This window comes from Microcaecilia unicolor, chromosome 7, assembly GCF_901765095.1.
Source record: "Microcaecilia unicolor chromosome 7, aMicUni1.1, whole genome shotgun sequence".
Classification (NCBI taxonomy): Eukaryota; Metazoa; Chordata; class Amphibia; order Gymnophiona; family Siphonopidae; genus Microcaecilia; species Microcaecilia unicolor.
Genome location: NC_044037.1, coordinates 183,319,290 through 183,334,773, shown reverse-complemented (window position 1 = coordinate 183,334,773; position 15,484 = coordinate 183,319,290). Strand labels below are relative to the sequence as shown.

The 15,484-nt window shown below is 45.5% G+C and overlaps 1 protein-coding gene across 3 annotated transcripts in view; it reads right to left on the bottom strand.

Moving 5' to 3' along the window:
• The window catches only part of ADARB1 (adenosine deaminase RNA specific B1), a 418,661-nt gene that overhangs the window by 201,927 nt on the left and 201,250 nt on the right, over positions 1 to 15,484 (bottom strand). For all 3 annotated transcript variants that reach the window (XM_030208743.1, XM_030208744.1, XM_030208746.1), the window contains one exon: positions 11,534 to 11,567. The gene's annotated coding sequence lies outside the window, so the exon portion shown is untranslated. The remainder of the gene's footprint in view (positions 1 to 11,533; positions 11,568 to 15,484) is intronic.

Here is a 15,484-nt window from a genome sequence, read left to right as displayed (position 1 = left end):
GCAGAGAAAGATGCCAGGAAGGAGGAGGGGACAAGGAGAGAGGGGTAGGTGCTGGCATGGGGAGGGGAGGGGAGGGGAGGGGGGGAGGGGAGGGGGGGCAAGGAGAGCAGCGTAGGTGCTAGCATCGAGGGGGAGATTCTGCACTAGTGGAGGATGGGCACCAATTTTAAAGTTGCAGGGGGGTGCCAGAAACCCTAGCACCAGCCCTGGATGGGTACGGACAGCGTAGGTGCTAGCATCGAGGGGGAGATTCTGCACTAGTGGAGGATGGGCACCAATTTTAAAGTTGCAGGGGGGTGCCAGAAACCCTAGCACCAGCCCTGGATGGGTACGGACAGGAGGAGCTGTAAATATGTACATACTGTAGGATAATAAATTGCATTTAAAAAGATACACCATATTCCTAATTTGCTCTGGATTTATAATTTGCATCTGCTATCAAGTTGAATTATAAATTGATTGTCGGTTTCAAGAAGGATTTAAACTGCCTGTTGTAGACTCTTCAAGTAAAGGTTTTCGTTTTTGCATAACTCTCTGGACTGTTGTCTTTTCTTTGAGCAAGAGTGAAAATTACTTACTCCCAAAGGAAAGAGTGGTATAAAGAGAAAAGCCCCGGCTCAGTAAGTCAAAACTTAAAGAGAAATCAACCTCACTGTATGTGGTTTAATTTTGTGGCTCTGGTTTCGTATACCCCCTGACCCACGACGAGATAGCTGATGCCCGGACTGATGAGGCCAGGATTACACAGGTAAACAATCTTATAGGCGGGTCTATTCGCCAAGCTACCAAATTGATAAAATGGTAAAAAATGAAAATACTTAGAAAATATAAAATCTTCTTTAGTGGTTCAAATCTTTTTTTTTTCTGAGGCAAGTATGGGTCGCCCGCTCGCAGTTAAATACCACACAAACCACCTAAAAATACAAAATGCTCACAGTAATGCTTTCAACACTTACCCAAGAGACAGCTCGTACTACTGACTTCTCATGACTCATGCAACGCTTTGCCTGTTTTATTTGCGATGGTGCAAACATATGCACTATTGCTTCACGCGCAACAGCGCAAGCGTATGCTCATATGCGTAAACAGATAAACACTATTATAGACAGGCCTATTCGCCAAGCTATTACATTGATAAAATGGTAAAAAAGAAATACTTTCTTACTTCTTAGCTGTTTATGCTGCTTCATTGTGCTTATCCTCCAGCACCCTCCTAGGATAGTGCAGCGCCCCCATGCTGCCACCTTGTCTTTCAACGCCCCCAGGGCATGTTACCACCCACTTTGGGAATCATTGGTTTAAATAAAAGAGTCTCCTTCAAGTTTGAACAGTATGTGGAGCAAAGAGGATGTGATGTGAGTGTTCTTGAAACCATTTAAAGTTTGGGTGTCTGACTTAAGCAGCACCATTTTTGTGATCTCAGGAGGAGCATGGAGTTTAATGCTGTACGCATTCTGCAGCAGAGTGAAGTTGAACTCAGTTATTTCGTTTATAAAATGTTTTTTTAATATAATCTTTTGATTTATTTCAGAAAATAAACCAGACAACCCCTTAAGGAAGCCAGCGAAGCTGAGTGAAACCGGCCCCGTCGGGTTTACAGATAATGCTTTCTTGCTTTGATCCAATGACAGGTGTCTTAAGACTGAAATGAATTTACTGAAGATTGGATAAATAGTTATTTGGATTATTTAAAGCAACACAGTTAAAAAAATGAGGATTTTTTAGAAGGATCAATGAAAGACAATTGATCTGCTTAATGATTTAAGATATTTTTTTTTCACAGTGCGGTTGCTTAGGTCCCCTATTCCTCTCTAATACGGGTGTGCTTTGGATAGTTTTAATGGTTTTGCAGCATGCTGTGGTACTGGTATGTGTTACACACCAGGGGCGTAGCTACGGGTGGGCCTGGGTGGGCCCAGGCCCATCCAGTCTCGGTTCAGGCCCGCCCCATTTGCTTGTCCTCCAATCGGTGTGAGTGCACTTGCCCCCCCCCCCCCCCAGGACCCCGCAGACTGCAGCATGCATGGACGCTGGCACCGCACAGAAAAATCTGCTGCCAGTGCCGCTGCCGCGGTTCACAGAGGCCGACGCCGCACAGAAAAATCTGCCGCCAGTGCTGCAGCTCAGCTGAACGGATCCCTCGGTGTGCCACAGGCTGCCAGCAATAGCTGGAGAAGCAATTGGGGCCTTGCTTCATCTTGCCCCTTGCTCAATCTGCGTTTGATTGAGTCCTGCAATCTTCTGCAGGCAGTACACTCCACTGTGGTCCCAGAGGCAGCAAAGGGAGCACACGTTCACTGCTCTTTGAATCTGGCCCTGCCCAGGTAAAACAACAACAAAAGTTTTATATCTACAGTATAATGCTGGTGCTGGGCTTCTCTGTGGGGGTGGGTTCTGTTCTTCACTGCCTAGGGGAAAAAGGTATATTTAATCATTACATATACCTTTTTTTTCCCTAGGCAGTGAAAAGCCCACCCTCACCCAGAAACCCACTAACAATAAATTTTAATGTTGGGTTTCTGGATGGGGGTGGGCTCAGTCCCCAGGTTAAAATTGAAAAAAAAAGTTGTGTATTTATTCATGTTGGTGGGTTTTCGGGTGGGGATGGTCTCTGTAGTGCTCAGGTTAAAATAAAGTTTCAAAAATATTTAACGTAGGTGGGATGTTGATGTGCTTCAGGGTGGGTGGGGAGGAATACTGAGAAGGGCAGAAATGCCAAAACTGGGGGGGGGGGGAATGGGTAGGGAGTAGGACAGTGTTGATGCCTAGCTACAGGATGGATGGTGGGGAAAGGAGGGCTACAGGGATGGAAGTGAGGAAGGGCTGATACTGGGCTATGGAGATGGATGGGGGGTTGGGAAGGGCTGATGCTGAGCTATGGGACAATTTCTAATTTTTGGTCTTTTATTCTATAATTGATGAGTGTTGATTTTTGTTCTTCATGTGACTGAACAGGTGAGAGATTCTGCTGGCATGTGGTTTGTGTGGGGATCTATGAGTCTGACTTGTTTGGCTTTTCCAATGGGATGTGCATTGCTTTTGTGTATATTCACTGATGCAGTTTTAAAGGTACTGTTTTTGGTATTCATGTTCAGAATTGGTGCTAAGGTTTGCGATACAGGCTCTAAGAAAATTCTTTGCAGGATTTAGTGTTACTTCACAAAGTACCTAGCGGTGAAGGGATTTTGTGTTATTGAGGTGCTACCAACCAGAATTTGAATACATTTTTCCTATGAAAAGCTGTAAGAGGAAACATTCTAGCTGTGTTCTGTATTCTACAGATTCCACAGTAGGTGGAAAAATATCTTGATGACAGTAGAATTTTTCTTATTTCATCAGTGAGAATTCTGCAGCTTTGCTTCATGCAGTTTTTGACATGTTGAAGAACAGACAAAGATTAACATTTTTGAAAAATGTGGGTATTTACCTGTTTTGCTTAATCAGTCATTTACATTTGTTATAAAGCCATTGCTGTAATTATACTGTAAGATCCTGTCACATGAGTTGAGATGTTTGCCATTATAGTAGACTTACATCAGGTCAAGTTTAAGATATGGAATAATGTAACTATATTTATCATTTTTCCCTTTTAAGTATGTATATATGTGGTTTATGTTGATGCAGAGCAGTTACTGGGCAGAGCAATCCATCATCAAGTGCATTGTAAGGCATTATTTTGTAGTATCCTAAGAAACACTACTCATACCTATATACATAGTGCTAGTGCCCACCCATATTAGCTCTGGGCCCACCCAAAAATTCAAGTCTGGCTACGCCACTGTTACACACAACAGTGGCATTTGCCCCAGGATTCTATACATCATGTCTTAATTTCTGCGCAGAAATCTAAGTGTATTCTATAACAATGTGAGTAACTTAACTGGTTAACTAGCTAACCAGTGCTGTTAACTGGATGTTAACAAGCAATTATCAGCACTAATTGGCATTAAGATTTACACGCACAACTCAAAAAGTGTATTTTGTAACATGGTGTGCCTAAATTCTAAGTTGCTTAGTTGAAAAGGGGGGCACATCATGAGTGGGGTGTGGGTGTTTCTAAAATCTATGTGAGTTGTTATAGAATACACACACTCTCCCACGGATTCTATATAGTGTGCCTAGAGTAATCTAGGCGTATTCTATAACTATGCATGTAGCGTAATTGTTTTAACAAGCCAACCAGCGTTAACGAGCACTAATTGGCAAAAATTAGAATTTACGCATGTACATTGCTAAGTGTATTCTATAATGTATTGTGCTAACAAAAAGAGGCGTGCTTAGGGGTGTGGAAATGGGCGTTTAATGGCCTTGCGAAAATCTACATGTGTTATTATAAAATATGGGGAAGTGATTGAGAATAAAAGGAAGATGCATTCTCTATGATTCTTCCTTTTATTCTTGTTTCGTTGTAACTGCTCAGGCTACACAGCAATGTACTCTTTCACTGAAATGATCATGAAAGTTGCAGTACAATATCACCACCTACTGTCACTGATCAGCTACAACTGAGCCACACAACTAATGTAAAATATTTAAAAACATTTTTGAAAGCATATTAAATGTTCAATTAGCTGTATCATCACTGCATGTATCCTAAAATGTAGCATTTCTGTGGTTGACTTGGAGGACTTTATATTGCTTCTACTTAACCCAAACAATCTATATACAGAGGGAAAAAAAAGATTAAAGCACCTACTTATGATGCTGATGTCTATTAGTACTACATTATTAAAATAATGCATAACTATATCAATGCCTGCAGTTGCAAGCTCTATCTACATATTGTTTGTATGTCATTTGAGATTTGCACAATCAAAATGGTATACTGTAATCACTGTGATTCATCCAGGGCATGCTAAGGCAATGTAATTCACTCAAGAAATAGGGAGAAGGGGAGCATCAAAGGCATTAAAAACAAGAAAAAAAAATGAAAGTGGCAAAAAAGTGATATGAAAAACCAGGCAAAGTAAAAGCACCAGAAATGTGAGAAGAAAAAAAAATGCACGTGTTAGAAGTGGGAAAGGTTAGACAAAAATATAAAGTAGATTGGAAGTCAAAATTGAGTTTCTCAAAGTCTCTGACAAGAAAGTGTTTGCACTTTCGAAAAGCATCACATGAAAACCTGTACTCAGGGGAACATTACATTTTGATTTTTAAAAAGGACTCAAATAAAGGACAAGTTGTTAACCAAAGTAGACAACAGCTGCACTTTGTGCCTCACTGCATTTTTGTCCAGTGCCCAATCACTTAAAAAGTTGAGGATCCGCTATAAGAAGTTAATAGCCAGAAATTATATTTTTGATGAAAACATTTCTAAAATGTATTATCTTCTTTATTGCAAGCTAGAGCTAAATCTTTCCTCTGCCTAGCCACCTCCCACCCCCACAGTCTCACCTGGATGCCTCTTCCCTTTCAGCAGATTCAATAAATATGACTAACCATTTGTAAAGGATAAAATACCTGATTGTTCCATTAACAATCAAACATGCAGATCATTCAGAGGGGGATGAAATAGAAATGATGCTTGACTTTAATAGGTGCTCTCTGAAGTCAGCAGTTCAGCAGTCACAGGAGGTGGTGATGTGGGCTAGTGGTTACAGCAACAGGCTAAGAACCAGGAAAACCATGGTTCAAATACCACTTACCCCACAGACACCTCTTCTGACTCTGGGCAAGCCAGTGTTTCTCTGCTGCCCCAGATAGCCACTTAGATTATGAGCTCTTTCAGCAAGGATTTATTGTACCTGAATACTAAAAATGCAGTAACTTGCCCTGAGTACTGGAAAGGCAGACAAAAATAAAGAGCTTTCCAGAGAAGAGCAGATGTGTAGACACATCTATGGGATTCTGTGCAGAAGTTTCATGGTTTAGCCAAAGGCAAGAATCACCCCCCCCCCCCCCCCCAAGAAACAAAAGGATTTGTGTGGCTGGCGGACTTCAAAGAACACTCCTTAGACAGGTACTCCACTTTGCTTACTTTGAAAACAAGTAGGTTCACTACTTCATACAAGTTGGATTGCCTAGCTAAGCACTACTTCAACATAAAAGGAACTACAACAAGAACTGTCAGCCTCTGGGAATAGATTTATTTGTTGGTATGGGGGGGGGGGGGGGTAAGATGTGAGGACATTTATCTTTTTCTTTTTTTCTCTCTCTCTTTAAACATGGAAAACAACTTGAAGTGATCAAACGGGCCTTAAGATAAAAGACCTTAGACTCCAAACTAGAGAATGACACAGGGCCGGGGAACCGCAGTAACCGCGGGGATGGGGACGGAGCGGGGACAGGGGACAAACTTTGTCCCCGTGTCATTTTCTACTTTCAAGCCTGTTAATGAACTGGACTGTTATTTACGTTGAAGTGATGCCTACAAAGATATTTTGGGTTGTTTTGGAAAAACAAGCAAACATACTGGCCACAACTAGCAAAATTTGCATGGGACATCCTGTACATCCTGCTACCAAAACATCTTCCAAGAAGACAACTTCTATTCCAGGAAGGACTGTGGAAGACAGAAGAACTAGATTGAATCCTGAGATTGTTGATGACTTCTTATTTATCCACAGATAAAAAAAACATAACAGTGCTTTATAGGGTATATTTTCCCCCTCTAGGGCATACAGAACGGGTTGTATTTTGTACCCCTGGACATTTTAACAGTGTGAATTAGGATTCCTTGATGTAGTAGAAATCAACTATTGTTGGGATTGGAAGTGTAGAGGGTGGTGGTGGGAAGGAGGGTTATTATAGCTGCTCATTGTTATTATTGTTCGCTATTTGTAATTTATATAGAACAGTTGCACAGTATATTGTTCCTTTTTATACTTTAATAAAACGATTTAAATATAAAATAATAAGTGTTCAAGGCTTCTGCAGATGAGGACAGAGCCGACGGCACGGGGACGGAACCAACGGGGTGGGGCCAGACACAGAGCCTACGGGGACGGGGTGGGGCCGGAGACAGAACCCATGGGGAAGGGGCGGGGCGGAGACAAACTTTGTCCCAGTGTCATTCTCTACTCCATGCCTCAACACATACATGGAAGACAAACAGACTGATGGGGTCATTTTCAAAACAGAAAAACATCCAAAAATAGTAGCACAAAGCAGCAGATGGACTTTTTTTTTCTTTTTTTTGCAAAAACATCCAAATCACTATTTACAAAAGTCATTTTTAGGACATATTTCTATGCAGTTCGTCTAACTCTCAAGGGGGAGTATTAAAGGCATGTTTTGGGTGGGACGAGGCAGTAGCGTTCCTAGGTCGGCTGCCACCCAAGGCAGATTCCTGCTTCCTACACTCCCCCCAGCACATCACCCCCCTCCCCCCCAACACATCAACTCCAGGGGGTGCAGGGAGCAGTCGTGCTGCTTTCGGCTCTGCCGGTTCCCTGTCCTGGAACAGGAAGTAATGTCACAGGGAGCAAGGAACCAGCAGAGCAGACAGCCGTGCAGCTGCTCCCTGCACCCCCATGCAGCATGCACCCAGGGCAGACCACCCCCACCGCCCCACCCTTGGTATGCCACTGGGACTAGGGCAGGCTTATGATTTGGACTTTTTTTCTGCAATAATGGAAAACTGTAAAGTCATCCAGGGCACAAAATAGGACTTTTTGACTAGACCTGTTTCAATAACAACTAAGTGCCAAAAAAAAGTGACTAAAGTGACCAGATGACCACTGGAGAGATAGCGAAGATACATACCTGTAGCAGGTATTCTCTGAGGACAGCAGGCTGATTGTTGTCACATGTGGGTCGGCGTCCACGGCGGTCCAGGAACGGCAAATTCTTGCACAGCAAAATTTAAAAAGTTTTGCCAGAGCATTCTGGCGCACAAACCGCACACACCGCGCATGCGCGGACGACTTCCCGCACGTCGCGTGAGCGTTCCTGCTCAGTTTAATCAGAAAGCAAATAACAAACAAACAACTCCAAAGGGGAGGTGGGCAGGTTTGTGAGAACAATCAGCCTGCTGTCCTCGGAGAATACCTGCTACAGGTATGTATCTTCGCTTTCTCCGAGGACAATCAGGCTGCTTGTTCTCACATGTGGGGTATCCCTAGCAACCAGGCTCAGTCAAAACAATAAACATTGGTCAATTGGGCCTCGCAACGGCAAGGACACAACATAGATTGACCTCAAACCATAAACAACTAACAGAGTGCAGCCTGGAACAGAAGAAAAATGGGTCTAGGGGGGTGGAGCTGAATTCTAAACCCCGAACAGATTCTGCACCACCGACTGCCCAAACCGACTGTCGCGTCGGGTATCCTGCTGAAGGCAGTGGTGAGATGTGAATGTGTGGACTGATGACCACGTTGCAGCCTTGCAAATCTCCTCAATGGAGGCTGACTTTAAATGAGACACTGACGCAGCCATGGCTCTAACATTGTGAGCCGTGATATGGCCCTCCAGAGTCAGCCCAGCTTGGGCGTAAGTGAAGGAAATGCAATCTGCAAGCCAATTGGAGATTGTGCATTTTCCGATGGCGACTCCCCTCCTGTTGGGATCAAAAGAAACAAACCGGGCGGACTATCGATAGGGCTTTGTCCGCTCCACGTAAAAGGCCAATGCACTTTTGCAGTCCAAGGTGTGCAACTTGTCCTCACCAGGGTGGGTGTCTGGACGGGGAAAAAATGTTGGCAAGACAATTGACTGGTTCAGATGGAACTCCGACACCACCTTTGGCAGGAACTTAGGGGTGCGTGCGGAGGACTACTCAGTTGTGGTGGAACTTGATATAAGGTGCATGCACTACCAAGGCTTGAAGCTCACTGACTCTACGAGCTGAAGTAACAGCCACCAAGAAAATGACCATTCAGGTCAAGTACTTCAGATGGCAGGAATTCAGTGGCTCAAAAGGAGCTGGGAATGCTCATACGATGGGTGGGAAGTTATCCACGCATGGGCACGCCAGAAGGCTCTGGCAAAACTTTTAAATTTTGCTGTGCAAGAATTTGCCGTTCCTGGGCCGTCGTGGACGCTGACCCACATATGAGAACAAGCAGCCTGCTTGTCCTCGGAGAAAAAAGCATTACCCCACACCCCCTTAATTCCCCAGTGGTCACTGACCCACTCCCACCCCCCTAATTGAAAGTGACAGTATATACCAGGCTCTATGACAGCTGTAGATATAATGGCCATTCCTCTTAGAGCAGCAAGCAGGTCCCTGGAGTTGTCAGTGGCCAGTGCAGTGGACTTTAGAGAAGTGGACCATGGCCCATATCTTACTCTACCTAGTACACTTGTGGTGGAACATGCGAATGCCTCAAAAAACACAAAATACCTATTGAACCCACATACAGGTGACACCTGCAGGCATAAGGGCTATTGTAATGGTGTACAGTTGGGTACAGTACATTTTTTGATATTCCTGGAGGACTCACCATACAATATAAGGGGGTTATAATGTGATGTGTACCTGGGACTTTTTAATGTGAAGTTCACTCCAGTGCCTCCTAGACTACCCCACTGTTTAATGTATGTGTGGCCAGTCTAGTAAGACTGCTGGCCCCAAGACATCTCAATGGCTTGTTTTTGTGCATTTTTCCACTGTTGTTGTTTGAAGATGGCCCTTTAAGAAAGACACTGAGCAAAAAAATGTCTAAAAAGGTGATTTTCAACATAGTAACATAATAAATGACGGCAGATAAAGACCTGTACAGTCCATCCAGTCTCTCCAACAAGATAAACTCATTTACATGGTATGTGATACTTTATATGTAACCAGAGTTTGATTTGTCCTTGCCTTTCTCAGGGCACAGACCATAGAAGTCTGCTCAGTACTGTTCTTGTACTAAGCTCTGGAGCTAACGTCGAAGCCCCTTAAAATTTACACTCCAGCCCATCCCTATCTATTCAGTCACGATCAGGGCACAGACCGCAGAAGTCTGCTAAGCTCCCGTCTTGTTTCCCACCCAATCTCCGCTAAGATTCCATGGAACCATTCCTTCAAACAAATAAACAAGTACTTTTCTGGTTGGCACAGAATTTTTGGACTTCTTTGTAAAATGGCCAAAATCAGATTTGGACGTCATATCGAAAATGCTCCTCTAAAACATGGCATGAATATTACACTGCAAGCTTACAAATCTCAAGGGAAATCCATTTTGGATTTGCAACCGGTTGTCTTGACCTGCTCCTTTAAAGTCAGTCCTACTTAAGTGTAATAAAATAAAAATGGAGGGTGCTGCCCAATTGGAAACAGTGCATTTTGTCACCACATTGCCGGGTTTCTTGGCAAAAGGCAGCAAAAAGTTAGGCATACTTTTTATGGCTCACGTCCACTCCAAATTGAAAGTGGCAGCTCTCTAGTAACTAGTTGTCTTGACCTGCTCCTTTAAAGTCAGTCCTACCTGGGGAAAAGGGACAAAGCATCCTCCCTATGTGCCCCTGGCTGAATATTGGGCTGGCTGACATAACTTTTTTATTTTTCTTTAGTAAAGCCCCCAAATCACCTCAAGCCCCCCCTGCCAATGTCCCCTTCTTTCCCTCCCCCTTCCAGCCCTTATCAAGACCCCCTGCCCCTGGAAGACCCCTGTCCCCCACAACCGTGCAGGCAGGCCCTCCCTCCGGGCCTACTTATATCCCTGGTGGACCAGCAGGTTCGTTGGGAGCAGGAGCTCAGCCCCCTCGCTCCTTCCCCTTGCAGTGCCAGTCTAAAATGGCTGCTGTGACCTCCTATTGTTCTATCCCACCCCCTCTTTCCTATCACGATTGTAGTTCTTCTCTTACTACACTATTATGCCATGTACTACGTGCCATGTATTCTTATCTGTAAATTTTTTTTTCTCTTTCCATATTTTAGATTGTAAACCGCCCTGTCAGCTTCCACAGTGCGGGGCTGTAAATACTCAAAAAACTTGGAAAGCCAGAGCCTAGACATGGCCCTGAATATCCAGGATCAACTCAGATCGCTGCTGTAAGTGGTGTAAAAACCACAAACCACTGCAGGCTGAATATATACCCCAAAATTTCTGAGCCCAGAAGGAAAAATAAAAACCAACTGAAAGATCCATCAGTCTCTTGGAACATGTCCAACAGGGCCGGGTTGGGGGGGGGGGGAGGGAGGGAGAAGGGCACCATAGAGCTGTAGAGCCACCATGGAAAATACTTTTCCAGAAAATTCTGAAATGTCATTCTGCTTGGCATTGTGACCAGTCATCAACCTGTTTGTCTTCAGAGAAAATCCAGTAAAAGTTGGATCTATGAGCAGCACAATCTCTAACAGAAAACACTATATAAATCTTTTCTTTGCCATTTTCTCTGACTTTTCATTTAGCACTTTTAATACAATATCTACAGTGATCTCAGGTGGCCTGTTGTGTAAGAAATCAAGTACAGACACTCTACAGTTTATATAAACTAAATCATAATAAAAAGATACACAACATAACACACCAATGAGACTTAAATATGCTGTTAACTGAATACACTATATATAGGATATTTTATAACCAGAAATTTTATTAAATTTAGCATTTTTAAAACTATAGCGGCAACAGTAATTTGGCATTAAGTATTGTTTACTTACCACTTTACTGAAAATGTATCTGGGCTCTTGAAACCTGTGAGGGAAGAAAAAAATAGGTTTAAATTTCAGGTTTCAATGATTGCGTATGTTCTATTTATTTATTTATTACATTTGTACCCTGTGCTTTCCCACACGATGGAGGCTCAATGCGGCTTACATAGTAATTTGCAATACAAAGTTCTATTTAGCACACATCTACATTTTCCATCAAACCACTGCAGATACGATGGGCATTTCATGTAAAAACAAGCAAAGTAAATGCAAATTAACCAGCAAGTTAAATCCAACTGTAACTATCACTACTAAATTCAAAGCAGTTATCTTTAAAGATTGTGGCTGTCTATACAAAAGGGGGTGGGGGGAATGCTAATGAAAAACAATATTAATGTCCATAAGAGGGTGCTCATACACTAGAAAGAAACACTGCAATGAAATACACAATGTAAAATACTGTACTGACATATAACATTGTTAGGCAATGTTAGAAATTAGTCCTGGTAAGGTAAAGCCACCATACAAAGCGAATGCTACATACCTGTAGAAGGTATTCTCCGAGGACAGCAGGCTGATTGTTCTCACTGATGGGTGACGTCCACGGCAGCCCCTCCAATCGGAAACTTCTCTAGCAAAGTCCTTTGCTAGTCCTCGCGCGCCCGCGCGCACCGCGCATGCGCGGCCGTCTTCCCGCCCGAAACCGGCTCGAGCCGGCCAGTCCAGTATGTAGCAAGACAATACACTTCAAGGGAAGACACAACTCCAACGGGGAGGCGGGCGGGTTTGTGAGAACAATCAGCCTGCTGTCCTCGGAGAATACCTTCTACAGGTATGTAGCATTCGCTTTCTCCGAGGACAAGCAGGCTGCTTGTTCTCACTGATGGGGTATCCCTAGCCCCCAGGCTCACTCAAAACAACAACCATGGTCAATTGGGCCTCGCAACGGCGAGGACATAACTGAGATTGACCTAAAAAATTTACCAACTAACTGAGAGTGCAGCCTGGAACAGAACAAACAGGGCCCTCGGGGGGTGGAGTTGGATCCTAAAGCCCAAACAGGTTCTGAAGAACTGACTGCCCGAACCGACTGTCGCGTCGGGTATCCTGCTGCAGACAGTAATGAGATGTGAATGTGTGGACAGATGACCACGTCGCAGCTTTGCAAATTTCTTCAATGGAGGCTGACTTCAAGTGGGCTACCGACGCAGCCATGGCTCTAACATTATGAGCCGTGACATGACCCTCAAGAGCCAGCCCCGCCTGGGCGTAAGTGAAGGAAATGCAATCTGCTAGCCAATTGGATATGGTGCGTTTCCCTACAGCCACTCCCCTCCTATTGGGATCAAAAGAAACAAACAATTGGGCGGACTGTCTGTGGGGCTGTGTCCGCTCCAGGTAGAAGGCCAATGCTCTCTTGCAGTCCAATGTGTGCAGCTGACGTTCAGCAGGGCAGGAATGAGGACGGGGAAAGAATGTTGGCAAGACAATTGACTGGTTCAGATGGAACTCCGACACGACCTTTGGCAAGAACTTAGGGTGAGTGCGGAGGACTACTATGTTATGATGAAATTTGGTGTAAGGGGCCTGGGCTACCAGGGCCTGAAGCTCACTGACTCTACGAGCTGAAGTAACTGCCACCAAGAAAATGACCTTCCAGGTCAAGTACTTCAGATGGCAGGAATTCAGTGGCTCAAAAGGAGGTTTCATCAGCTGGGTGAGAACGACATTGAGATCCCATGACACTGTAGGAGGCTTGACAGGGGGCTTTGACAAAAGCAAACCTCTCATGAAGCGAACAACTAAAGGCTGTCCTGAGATCGGCTTACCTTCCACATGGTAATGGTATGCACTGAGTGCGCTAAGGTGAACTCTTACAGAGTTGGTCTTGAGACCAGACTCAGACAAGTGCAGAAGGTATTCAAGCAGGGTCTGTGTAGGACAAGAGCGAGGAGCTAGGGCCTTGCTGTCACACCAGACGGCAAACCTCCTCCACAGAAAGAAGTAACTCCTCTTAGTGGAATCTTTCCTGGAAGCAAGCAAGACGCGGGAGACACCCTCTGACAGACCCAAAGAGGCAAAGTCTACGCTCTCAACATCCAGGCCGTGAGAGCCAGGGACCGGAGGCTGGGATGCAGAAGAGCCCCTTCGTCCTGCGTGATGAGGGTCGGAAAACACTCCAATCTCCACGGTTCTTCGGAGGATAACTCCAGAAGAAGAGGGAACCAGATCTGACGTGGCCAAAAAGGAGCAATCAGAATCATGGTGCCTCGGTCTTGTTTGAGTTTCAACAAAGTCTTCCCCACCAGAGGAATGGGAGGATAAGCATACAGCAGGCCCTCCCCCCAATCCAGGAGGAAGGCATCCGATGCCAGTCTGCCGGGGGCCTGAAGCCTGGAACAGAACTGAGGGACTTTGTGGTTCACTCGAGATGCGAAGAGATCCACCAAGGGGGTGCCCCACGCTTGGAAGATCTGGCGCACCACTCTGGAGTTGAGCGACCACTCGTGAGGTTGCATAATCCGGCTCAGTCTGTCGGCCAGACTGTTGTTTACGCCTGCCAGATATGTGGCTTGGAGCACCATGCCGAGACGGCGAGCCCAGAGCCACATGCTGACGGCTTCCTGACACAGGGGGCGAGATCCGGTGCCCCCCTGCTTGTTGACATAGTACATGGCAACCTGGTTGTCTGTCTGAATTTGGATAATTTGATGGGACAGCCGATCTCTGAAAGCCTTCAGAGCGTTCCAGATCGCTCGCAACTCCAGGAGATTGATCTGTAGACCGCGTTCCTGGAGGGACCAGCTTCCTTGGGTGTGAAGCCCATCGACATGAGCTCCCCATCCCAGGAGAGACGCATCCGTTGTCAGCACTTTTTGTGGCTGAGGAATTTGGAAAGGACGTCCCAGAGTCAAATTGGACCAGATTGTCCACCAATACAGGGATTCGAGAAAACTCGTGGACAGGTGGATCACGTCTTCTAGACCCCCAGCAGCCTGATACCACTGGGAGGCTAGGGTCCATTGAGCAGATCTCATGGGAAGACGGGCCATGGGAGTCACATGAACTGTGGAGGCCATGTGGCCCAGCAATCTCAACATCTGCCGAGCTGTGATCTGCTGGGACGCTCGCACCCGCGAGACGAGGGACAACAAGTTGTTGGCCCTCGTCTCTGGGAGATAGGCGCGAGCCGTCCGAGAATCCAGCAGAGCTCCTATGAATTCGAGTTTCTGCACTGGGAGAAGATGGGACTTTGGATAATTTATCACAAACCCCAGTAGCTCCAGGAGGCGAATAGTCATCTGCATGGACTGCAGGGCTCCTGCCTCGGATGTGTTCTTCACCAGCCAATCGTCGAGATATGGGAACACGTGCACCCCCAGCCTGCGAAGTGCCGCTGCTACCACAGCTAGGCACTTTGTGAACACCCTGGGCGCAGAGGCGAGCCCAAAGGGTAGCACACAGTACTGGAAGTGGCGTGTGCCCAACTGAAATCGCAGATACTGTCTGTGAGCTGGCAGTATCGGGATGTGTGTGTAGGCATCCTTCAAGTCCAGAGAGCATAGCCAATCGTTTTGCTGAATCATGGGGAGAAGGGTGCCCAGGGAAAGCATCCTGAACTTTTCTTTTACGAGATATTTGTTCAGGGCCCTTAGGTCTAGGATGGGACGCATCCCCCCTGTTTTCTTTTCCACAAGGAAGTACCTGGAATAGAATCCCAGCCCTTCTTGCCCGGATGGCACGGGCTCGACCGCATTGGCGCTGAGAAGGGCGGAGAGTTCCTCTGCAAGTACCTGCCTGTGCTGGAAGCTGTAAGACTGAGCTCCCGGTGGGCAATTTGGAGGTTTTGAAGCCAAATTGAGGGTGTATCCTTGCCGAACTATTTGAAGAACCCACTGGTCGGAGGTTATGAGAGGCCACCTTTGGTGAAAAGCTTTCAACCTCCCTCCGACTGGCAGG